Here is an 11,888-nt window from a genome sequence, read left to right on the forward strand (position 1 = left end):
TCTCTCTGTCCCCAAAATAAATAAACGTTGAAAAAAAAGAAATTAAGGAAATTATTAATTCATTCATTATACATAATGAATTATTAATTCATTATACATAATGAATCATACATAATTTCACATTTGAAATGGAGATATAAAAAAATTAAATGAAGTACCCTAACAATTTTAATATCTTTTTAAAATTTTATTTTTTAATTTACATCCAAATTAGCATATAGTTCAACAATGATTTCAAGAGTAGATTCCTTAATGCCCCTTACCCATTTAGACCATTCCCCCTCCCAAAACCCCTCCAGTAACCTTCTGTTTGTTCTCCATATTTAAGAGTCTCTTATGTTTTGTCCCCCTCCCTGTTTTTATATTATTGTTTCTCTTCCCTTATGTTCATCTGTTTTGTCTCTTAAAGTCCTCATATGAGTGAAGTCATGTTATTTGTCTTTCTCTGACTAATTTTGCTTAGCATAATACTCTCCACTTCCATCCATGTAGCTGCAAATGCCAAGACTTCATTCTTTTTGATTGCCAAGTAATACTCCATTGTGTATATATATACCACATCTTCTTTATCCATTCATCCATCAATGGACATGTGGGTTTTTTCCATACTTTGGCTATTGTTGATAGTACTGTTATAAACAACAGATATTGGCAAGCATACGAAGAAAGAGGATCTCTTTTGCATTGTTGGTGGGAATGCAAGCTGGTTCAGCCACTCTGGAAAACAGTATGGAGGTCCCTCAAAAAATTAAAACTAGAACTACCCTATGACCCAGAAATTGCACTACTAGGTATTTATCCAAGGGATACAGGTGTGTTGTTTCAAAGGGACATATGCACCTCAATGTTTATAGCAGCACTATCTGAAATAGTTTTAAGGTTCTTGCAAAATTAGAACAACATAAACTATCAACAATTGACTCAAGAAGAAATAAAACATTTGAATATAACTTTAAAAGTGAAAAGAAGAATTAGTAATCCAAGAAAAGCCCATAAAAAGAAGCTTAGGCCCAGATGGATTCACTGGTTAATTCTACCAAATATTTAGAGAAGAATTAATAGTCCTTTACAAACTCTTCCAAAAAATAGAAGAGGAGGGAACAATTTCTGACTCATTCTCTAAGACCAGAATTACCCTGATACCAAAACCAGAGAAAGACATTAGAAATGAAAACTACAGACCAATATCTTTTATGAATATAAACACAAAAATCTCCAGCAAAATACTACTGAATAGAACCTGGAAACAGATAAAGGGGATCATATGTCATGAAAAAGTGGAATTTATTGTAGAAATACTAGATCGGTTCAACATATAAAAATCAATCACCCTATTAATAGAATAAAGTGCAAAAACCACATGATCATCTCAGTAGATGTATGAAAAAACCTTCAACAAAATCCAAATCTTTTCATGGAAAAAAAAACGCAACAAAGTAGGAATAGAAGGGAACTTACACAAACTGAAAAAGAGCATCTTTGGTAGACTAGATAATGGCCCCTGTCCTAATCCCTTGAAAGTGTGAGCATGTTACACGGTAAAATAGACTCCACAAAATGTGATTAAGATGTTGAGATGCGGAAATTATGCTGGATTATTCGGGTGGGCCCAATGTAATCACAAGTTTCCTTATAAGAAGGAGGCAGGGGATCAGAGTCAAAGAGAGAAGGTGAGAGATTATAGATGATGCTACACTGCTGGATTTGGAGATGGAGGAAGGGTCCTATGAGCCCAGGGTCCCATACAGCCTCTAGAAGCAAGAAAATGTAAAGAAACAGATTCTTCCCTAGAGCCTCCAGAAGGAACAAAGACCTGCTGACATCTTCATTTTAACTAAGTGCAACTGATTTCGTATTTCTGACCTTAGGGAATGTTGAGAATAACTTTGTGTTACTTTCAGTCACTAACTTTGCAGGAACTTATTATAGTGGCAACGGGAAGCTAATACAGCACCAAAAAAATCCTTTCTTTTTTAGATTAGGAATAAACCAAGGATGTTTTCTCTCACCACTTCTGTTGAGTCTTGTAGTAGAGATTCTGTCCAGGGCAATTAGGCAAGTAAAAGAGATAAAATGCAGCCATATTAAGAAAGAAGTAAAACTATATCTACTTTCAAATGACATAATCTTGTACATAGACAATCCTAACAAATCCATAAAAAATACTAGAAGTAGAACTGATAAACCATTTTGATAAGGTTGTACAACAAAACCAATATACAACAATCAGTTGTATTTTCACACATTTGCATGAATAATCTGAAAATGAAATTAAGAAAACAATTTTATTTAAAATAGTATCAAAAACACTTAAGAATAGGCAATAGGTTTGCAGCCAAAACACAAGTGTCATGAAAACCACTGCTAAACCTAAACTAAAATGGGAAAGGAAAAGATTCATATCACCATCATCATCATTGGACATGTAGATTTGGGCAAGTCTACCACTACTGGTCATCTGATCTACAAATGTGGTGGGATCGACAAAAGATCTATTGAAAAATTTTAAGAAGGAGGCTGCTGAGATGGGAAAGGGCTCCTTCAAGTATGTCTGGGTGTTGGATAAAATGAAAGCTGAAAGTGAATGTGGTATCACCATTGATATCTCCCTGTTGAAATTCAAGACCAGCAAGTATTATGTGACCATCATTGATGCCCCAGGACACAGAAGCTTTATGAAAAACATGATTACAGGGGCACCTGAGTGGCTCAGTTGGTTAAGCATCTGACTTCAGCTTAGGTCATGATCTTGCGGTTCACGAGTTCGAGCCCCACGTAGGGCTCTGTGCTGACAGCTCAGAGCCTGGAGCCTGCTTCCGATTCTGTCTTCCTCCCTCTGTGCTCCTCCCCCGCTCATGCTCTGTCTCTGTCTCTGTCTCTCTCTCAAATATAAATTTAAAAAAACATTTAAAAAAACATGATTACAGACACATCTCAAGCTGACTGTGCTGTCCTGATTGTTCCTGCTGGTGTTGGTAAATTTGAAGCAGGTATCTCCAAGAATGGGCAGCCTGTGAGTATTACCTTCTGGCTTACAACTTGTTGGTGGTAACAAAGTGGATTCCACTGAGCCACCCTATGGCCAGGAGAGATATGAGGAAATCGTTAAGTCAGCACCTATATTAAGAAAATTGGCTACAACTCCGACACAGTAGCATTTGTGCCAATTTCTGGCTGGAATGGTGACAACATGCTGTAACCAAGTGCTAACGTGCTTTGGTTCAAGAGATGGAAAGTCACCCATAAAATGGCAATGCCAGTGGAACCACACTGTTTGAAGCTCAGGATTGCATTCTGCTACCAACTCGTCCAACTAACAAGCCCTTGCATCTACTCCTTTAGGATACCTACAAAATTGGTTGTATTGGTACTGTCCCTGTGGGCCAAGCGGAGACTGGCATTGTTAAGCCTGGCATGGTGGTCACCTTTGCTTTAGTCAATGTTACAACTGAAGTAAAGTCTGTTGAAATGCACCACAAAGCTTTGAGTGAGGCTCTACCTGGGGACAACGTGGGCTTCAATGTCTAGAATGTATCTGTCAGGGCACCTGGGTGGTTCAGTTGGTTAAGCATCTGACTCGTGGTTTCAGCTTAGGTCATGATCTTGCAGTTTCATGGGTTCGAGCCCCACATCAGGCTCTGTGCTACAGCACAGAGCCTGCTTGGGATTCTCTCTTTACTTCTCTCTCTGACCCTCCCTGACTCGTGCTGTCTGTGTCTCTCTCAAAATAAATAAGTCAACTTTTAAAAAAAAGAAAAAGAATGTATCTGTCAAAGATGTCTGTCATGGCAATGTGGCTGCTGACAGCAAAAATGACCCATCAATGGAAGCAGCTGGCTTCACAACTCAGGTGATTATCCTGAACCATCCAGGCCAAATCAGTGCTAGATATGCACCTGTGCTGGATTGTCACACAGGTCACATTGCTTGTAAGTTTGCTAAGCTGAAGGAGAAGATTGATTATCGTTCTGGAAAAAAAGCTGGAAGATGGTCCTAAGTTCTTGAAATCTGGTGATGCTGCCATCATTGATATGGTTCCTGGCAAGCCTATGTGTGTTGAGAGCTTCTTTGAGTATCCTCCTCCGGGTCGTTTTTCTGTTCGTGACATGAGACAGATGGTTGCTATGGCTGTCACCAAAGCAGTGGACAAGAAGGCAGCTGGAGCTGGCAAGGTCACCAAGTCTTCCCAGAAAGTTCAGAAGGCTAAATGAATATTATCCCCCGAACCTGCCATTCCAGTCTTTATCAGTGGTGAAAGAATGGTCTCAGAATTGCTTGTGTCAATTGGCCATTTAAGTTTAATAGTAAAAGACTGGGTAATTATAACAATGCATTGTAAAACCTTCAGAAGGAAAGGAGAATATTTTGTGGATCATTTGTGTGTGTGTGTGTGTGTGTGTGTGTGTGTGTGTGTGTGTGTGTGGCAGTTTTAAGTTACTAGTTTTTAAAATCAGTACTTTTTAATGGAAACCACTTGACCAAAAATCTGTCACAAAATTTTGAAATCCATTAAAACAAAAGTTTAATGAGAAAAAAAAACACTTGGGAATAAATTTAACAAAAAAGTACAAAACTTGTACATAGAAAAAAGTACAAAATGTCATTGACAGAAATTTAAGAGGACCTAAATATGTGGGAAAACATTCAATGCTCATGGATTAGGAGACTTAATATTGTTTAGATATCAATACTCCCCCAAATTTTGAACACATTTAACACAATCCCTATAAAAATCCCAGCTTGGGGGCGCCTGGGTGGCGCAGTCGGTTAAGCGGCCGACTTCAGCCAGGTCACGATCTCGCGGTCCGTGAGTTCGAGCCCCGCGTCAGGCTCTGGGCTGATGGCTCAGAGCCTGGAGCCTGTTTCCGATTCTGTGTCGCCCTCTCTCTCTGCCCCTCCCCCGTTCATGCTCTGTCTCTCTCTGTCCCAAAAAAAATAAATAAACGTTGAAAAAAAATTTAAAAAAAAATCCCAGCTTGATTATTTCAAAAATTGCCAAGCTGATCCTAAAATTAATATGAAACTACAGGGGCACCTGAGTGGCTCAGTTGGTTAAGCGTCTGAGCCCAGCTCAGGTCATGATCTCATGGTCTGGGGGTTTGAGCCCCACGTCGGGCTCTGTGCTGACAGCTTGGAGCCTGGAGCCTGCTTTGGATTCTGTGTCTCCCTCTCTCTCTGCCCCTCCCCTGCTCATGCTCTGTCTCTGTCCCTCCCTCTCAAAAAATAAACATTAAAAAAAAAAAAAAGAAACTACAAAGGACCAGAATAGCTAAAAATGATCTAGAAAAAGGAACAAAGTTGTAGCATTCACACCTCTTGATTCTAAAACTCACTTCAAAGCTACAGTAAGATTTGTGGTAGAGACATAACATTAGAAATATAAGTAAATAAAATAGAATTGAGAGTTCAGAAATAAAATCTTCACATTTTATGCTCAATTTTCTACAAAGAAAGACTAGTCTTTTAAACATATGGTGCTGGAACAACTGAATATTTACATGCAAAAGAAAGAAGTTGGATCTCTATCTTCCACAATATACAAAAACTAATTCAATTAAAGATCTAAATGTAAATGTGAAAACTATAAAAGTCTTAGAAGAAAACTTAGGTGTATATCTTCATGCTCCTAGATTAGACAATAGTTTCTTAGATATGACATCAAAAGTCCAAGGAACAAAGAAAAAGCAAATTATACTTAATCAAAATTAAAAACTTTTGTCCTTCAGATGACACACCAAGAAATTGAAAAATCCATAGAATAAGAGAAAATATTTGCAAACAATATGTCTGATAATGAACACATATCCAAAAAATATATATTCTATTATATATATCATCATTTTATATGTATATCTTACTACTCAACAGTAAAAGTTCAATAACAGTAAAAGATCAATAACATATCTAAAAATATATATTCCATTATATATCATCATCAAAAGTAAAAGATCAATAATCCAATCAAAAAATGGGCAAAGGATTTGAGTAGACATTTCTCCAAAGAAGATACATAAATGGCCAATAAGCACATACAAAGATGCTCAACCTTATTGGCCATCAGGGAAATCCAAATCAAAAACACAATGGGATGCTACTTCACATCTCCTAGGCTGGCTATAATTAAAATGACAAATGTTACTGAGGATATGGAGAGACTGGCACCCTGATATATTGCCGGTGGTAATGTAAAATGGTACAGTGCCTTGGAAAACAGTTTGCAACTCTTCAAAGGGTTCAACATTGGGCTACCATATTATCTAGCAGTTCTGGTATATTCCCAAGGAATTAAAAACATGTCCATACAAAAACTTGTTCACAAATGTCCATAGCAACATTATTCATAAGAGCCAAGAAGTGGAAACAATCCAAACATACATATTGGATGAAAAAATATGTTTTATATCCATACAATGGGATATTATTTAATCCTAAAAGGAATGGAAAAGGAATAAAGTACTGATATATGCTATAACATGCATAAACCTTGAAAATGTTATGCTAAGCAAAAAAAAAAAAAGGCCAGAAACAGAAGGTCACCTACTGTATGATTTAATTTATATGAAATTTTCAGAAGGGATAAATCCATAAATACAGAAAATAAATTAGAATTTGCCAGGGACTTGTTTGGGGGCTTGAAGAGGGGATGAGTGATAAGGGGTACAGGGTTTCTTTTTGGGGTGACGAAAATGTTCTGAAATTAGTGGTGAGAGTTACACCAGTCTGTGAGTTTACTAACAACTACTGAATCATACTCTTTGAAATGGTAATTTTTATGGTATCCGAATTACATCTCAAAAAAAAAAAAAAGAGCTTCGAGGCAGGTCAACTTTACACAGAGAAAGTTGTGTGATTTTACATGTCTCATGATACATCCTTCATTATAATATAAATGCCCTCAATGGTTCAAAGTACATTTATAGATTTCTCATTGTTCTTCCCATATCCTACATCATTTAGTACAGTGCCTTGCAAAATGTATGACCTTATTAATCATTTTAGGTGTGAAATGTATGTATTCATCTCCTTAAGTCTCCTACTAAAAAACATTACACAACCTTCATATTTTATTTTTTTCCACTCACCCACAAATTTCCTGAGGCTAAGCATCATGGTAGATTCATTCCAGTATTCTCTTTCCACACTCAAACATCACTTTTATTCCCACCTTGTACCTAGTATAGTGTCTGATACACAAATACTGCTTATAATTCTTTTAAAACTCCTTTTATTTTCTGCTTCCCAACTTGAACCTAATCTTCTTGAGGACCAATACTGGGTTTAATTCACATTTGTATTCTCTACCATCCTCTCTTGAATAGCCCTATTCTTTACATGCAAGTTCTGTTTTTTTTTTCTCTCTTCCCAGTTTTTATTTAAATTCAAGTTAGTGTAGTATTCACTACACTACACATACAGTGTAGTATTGGTTTCAGGAGTAGAACCCAGTGATTCATCACTTCCATATAACACCCAGTGCTCATCCCAGCAACTGCCCTCCTTAACGCTCATCACCCATTTAGCCCACCCCTCCCACTTCCCCTCCAGCAGCCCTCAGTTCATTCTCTACAGTTAAGATTCTGTTATGGTTTGCTGCCTCCTCTGTTTTTATCTTATTTTATTTTTTCTTCCCTTCCCCTATGTTCATCTGTTTTGTTTCTTAAAATCCATGGGTCAAATCATATGGTTATTTGTCTTTCTCTGACTTATTTTGCTTAGCATAATACACTCTAGTTCCATCTATGTCATTACAAATGGCAAGATTTCATTCTTTTTGATGGCTGAGTAATATTCCAATACATGTATGTATACATATACATATATATATCATATATCATATATCATATTTAAATCACCTTTTCTTTATCCATTCATAATTCAATGGATATTTGGGTTCTTTCCATAATTTGGCTATTGTTGATAGTGCTGCCATTAACATTGGGGTGCATGTGCCCCTTTAAATCAGTATTTTTGTATTCTTTGGATAAATACCTAGTCAGGCAATTGCTGGGTCGTAGGGTAGTTCTTTTTTTCACTTTTTGAGGAACCTATATACCATATTCCAGAGTGGCTGCACCAGTTTGCATTCCCACCAACAGTGCAAGAGGGTTCCCCTTTTCTCTGCATCCTCACCAACATCTCATGTTTCCTGAGTTGTTAATTTTAGCCATTCTGACAGGTGTGAGGTGGTATCTCATTGTCATTTTGATTTGTATTTCCCTGCTGATGAATGATGTTGAGCATTTTTTCATGTGTCTGTTAGCCATTTGTATGTCTTCTTTGGTGAAATGCCCATTCATGTCTTCTGCCCATTTTTTAACTGGATTATTTATTTTTTGGGTATTGCGTGTGATATGTTCTTTACAGATTTACATGTAAGTTCTTAATGAATGAATAAATTGTGTTATATCTGTTCTCCTGTTTGCCACATCAAATTGTACTTTTTCCCAACTCATGTTTTAAATGAATGTATTCTAGTCTAATTATGCATGCATCTATCATTTGGACTGTCATTATAGGTTCATGACTCATTTATTTGTCTTAAAAATAAATGCAAAGGTAAGAGAAACTCTTGTCCCAGGGATCACTGCCTGTGCAATTATCTTTGTAAATTCTCTGAGAGTTTGCCAAATATGGCTGAATGATGGTGAAATCCCAATTCTTCTTTTGTCTCTTTGGATTTTATATTGCAGGAGACAATTTTCTTACTTTTGAAACATTTATAATGAGAGAGGAAAACTGGGCTCTCACAGAGAATGGAATAGGAACTGACTGGACCAGGAGTCCAGGAAACCAACAGGATCAGCCTCGAAGAGCAGATATTGTAGCTTGGCCATCAAACTCTGTCTCTGGTGTTTTCTGGAGGCATTTTTCTTGGGATCAAGGAAGTTAGACTAGGAGAAATGTGAATGGTAGAGGCAGGGATATGAAGTTTCTACCTTTGCTATCAATAGAGCTTTTCTCCACTTAGGTCTCTGGGTCCAGCACCTCTCAATCTGAAACACCACTAAATAAAACAGTGCATCAGGTTTTCCCCCACTAAAATTGACTAGCAGCGTCACAAGCCTATTCTTCTAGTAGTTATTCCTCCTGATTATTTATTTATATGTATTTCTTTAAAATCCAAACGGTCCTGGGGCACCTGGGTGGCTCAGTAGGTTAAGCGTCCAGCTTCGGCTCAGGTCATGTTCTCGCGGTTCATGAGTTCAAGCCCCACGTTGGGCTCTGTGTTGACAGCTCAGAACCTGAAGTCTGTCCTGGATTCTGTGTCTAGCTCTCTGCCTCTCCCATGCTTGCTCTCTCTTTCTCTCTCAAAAAGAAACATTAAAAAAATTAAAATCCAAATGGTCCTTTGTTCCAGGCATAAAAAGTCCTGAGAGTCATCAGAGCAAAACTGCAATAGATTTCACTCAATTTTCTCTACTTTTCTATTTACAATTAAATCACTGCAGAGAGATGTTGTGTACCTAGCTTAAAATAAATACACTTTGTTGTACAACCAAATCCCCTGAAATACTCAGAATTGATTCTCTATTTACCCTAGGTTGTCTGCCTGACTCCCTCCTCTCTTAGGATAAGTAATTTCTCAAGAGGTCAGCAGTTCCTTCTGCAATTGACTTCTGGTGTCTGCCCTACCAGTTTCCAAGATGTGCTCAAACTTGTCTAAACTCCAGGCAATGACACACTTTAAGCTTAAGATAAGACCTCTTCATTTCACTACACAGGTTACTGACAAGACAGATTGGCTGTATGTAGTGTTTTACACAAGAATGGCCATAAATCAAGGCCCAGAAGTTCACACATTCTCTACCATTAACCTCTATTTGAAGGTAACAATTTTGAAAATAAAGAAAGGAAAAGTAATGATGCAAATAAATAGAATAAGAGGTGTTCTGTGCTGGGTTCTTGTAGAAAGCTAGACATGACATTAGAATGTAGACAGAAATTATGCCTTTGGAAAGGGATTAGGACCTCTAAATTGTCTTTTCCTTACTTATGCAGCACAAACCTTCCCCTACTAATCTTTCACACCATTCATACACGATGCTTCACAAAGAAGTTTCAGCCTCCTTTTTAAAAAACGTTTTGGGAGCTGGCATCCAACTAGTGTATTTTTCCCTCATGGAGAGGGATAGAAAAAAAGATAAAGGTTCTGATAAACATAAAGGCTTCTTAAAGGAGTCACCACTTGAGCTGAGTCAAAAAAGAGGAAGGAGTTTTAGGATGGAGAAAAGCATCCCAACACCTTTATGGAGATGTTTTCTGTTACAGAATTAAACAAGGAAGCAGATTGTTTTGATTCCAGTTTTGTCACTGACTCAATGTGTGAATTTAGGCCCAAACTCTTCCTATTTCTGTCTTCAGTTTTCCCATCTTTTCAATTAGTTGAAGTACACCGTTATCTCTAGCAGCACGAGGCTCACTGGAGCAAAAAGAAATATGTTCTGTCCACTTTAACACTAGCTGTTGCAGCTTTTGGAATACTGGTTCACTATATATGGGCTTTGGTTTCCTCATTTATAAAATTGGGAAATTCAGTCCCCTAGCTTACCTTACAAAGTTGTAATAATTAGGTAAAATAACAGAAATACAGTTTTGTCTATTATAAAATTCTGTACACTTGTGAGGTAACTGACAGTCGAGGAGAACGAGACATCCAGAAATGTAGAAGGAAGAAAGGAGTGGAGGCAAAGGTAAAAGAAATTTGGGGGGGGGGGGGGAGAAAGAAAAGGACACAGAAAGTAGCAATTCCGTTGAAGATAAAGGCAGAGAGAGAGAAAGCGCAAGCTCTCTGGAAGCCTGGGGGACGGGCCACAGTGAGGCTGGGTCACGTTGCCGGCGGAGCCATTTGAGCAGTGCACGGCAGTTGGGCGCAGGACCTATTTGGCTGTGACGCTCACTCCAGGTTTTTAGCGCCCTATCCCCTAGGGCTCATCTAAGACCTAAGATGGCGGCGTTTGTACCGAGGGAAAGTCCCGACCAAGTACTGGGTGTGGAAAGCAGCCAATGGACAAATCTATTAAGGAAGGTACAGAAACCCGCTAATTTTTTGTTTTGTGGTGAGTGCTGAGTTTCACGTCAGCTAGAAAAATGTCCGTTAATAAGGCTGCATACTTGGGGATCGCGTGGCCTGCCTGAGTGGGGGAGGAGCTGGCCTGCTGTTCATTTTACTCTCTTGCCTCTGTAAAATATCGAAGAATAATTTCTCTATTTTTTTAGTCACTTACCACCACGGATGAAGTTAGACGGTTGCGGATACTAGCTCGTAGGGATTCTGAGCCGTTTTCCTCTCTTTTAACTTGTTTAAATGGGTTTTTATTGACACCACGCGACGCCAGAACACTTTCAGGAACAGCCTAACCCGTTGGACCTACCTTTCCTTATTTCCTTTGTGTTGCATTTCGCGTGCAAGGGTTGTTTTGAGAAACTAATCAGTTTGTAGCATACTTATTATGGGCTAGATTTAATTTTTTTTTTTTTTTTTGTATCCTTTGTATAGGTCTCAGATGAGGACTTCTGGGCATACATTTATTCTGGAAGCACATTGTTCTATTCAGAAGTAGGGGTGTGTGTGTGTACAGGTAATCTCTTGAGGAATTGTTACATTATTTTGTGGATTATTACCTTGATGATTCACTAAGACAAGAGCTAGATTTTTCATGTTCAAATCTTTTGGTGAAAATATGTTTATGTTAAGCGTAGCATATTTGGGGAAGAGTAAAACGTTTGCAGCTTTATTTTTATGAGGAGTAACTGAAAACAACCTGTATATCCATCTATAGTATGTTTGAATAAATTGTAGGACATTCATGTTATGAAATATTTTGCAGCTGTGGAAACAGATTTACCTCTTCACACACTTTTGATCTAGAGAATGATATAATGGATTG

At 37.9% G+C, this 11,888-nt stretch overlaps 1 pseudogene; it reads left to right on the forward strand.

Moving 5' to 3' along the window:
* The first annotated feature begins 2,380 nt into the window (after positions 1 to 2,380).
* On the forward strand, positions 2,381 to 4,211 carry LOC125159669 (elongation factor 1-alpha 1-like; annotated as a pseudogene).
* Positions 4,212 to 11,888: the final 7,677 nt, after the last annotated feature.

Source organism: Prionailurus viverrinus, unplaced genomic scaffold (genome assembly GCF_022837055.1).
Source record: "Prionailurus viverrinus isolate Anna unplaced genomic scaffold, UM_Priviv_1.0 scaffold_55, whole genome shotgun sequence".
NCBI lineage: Eukaryota > Metazoa > Chordata > Mammalia > Carnivora > Felidae > Prionailurus > Prionailurus viverrinus.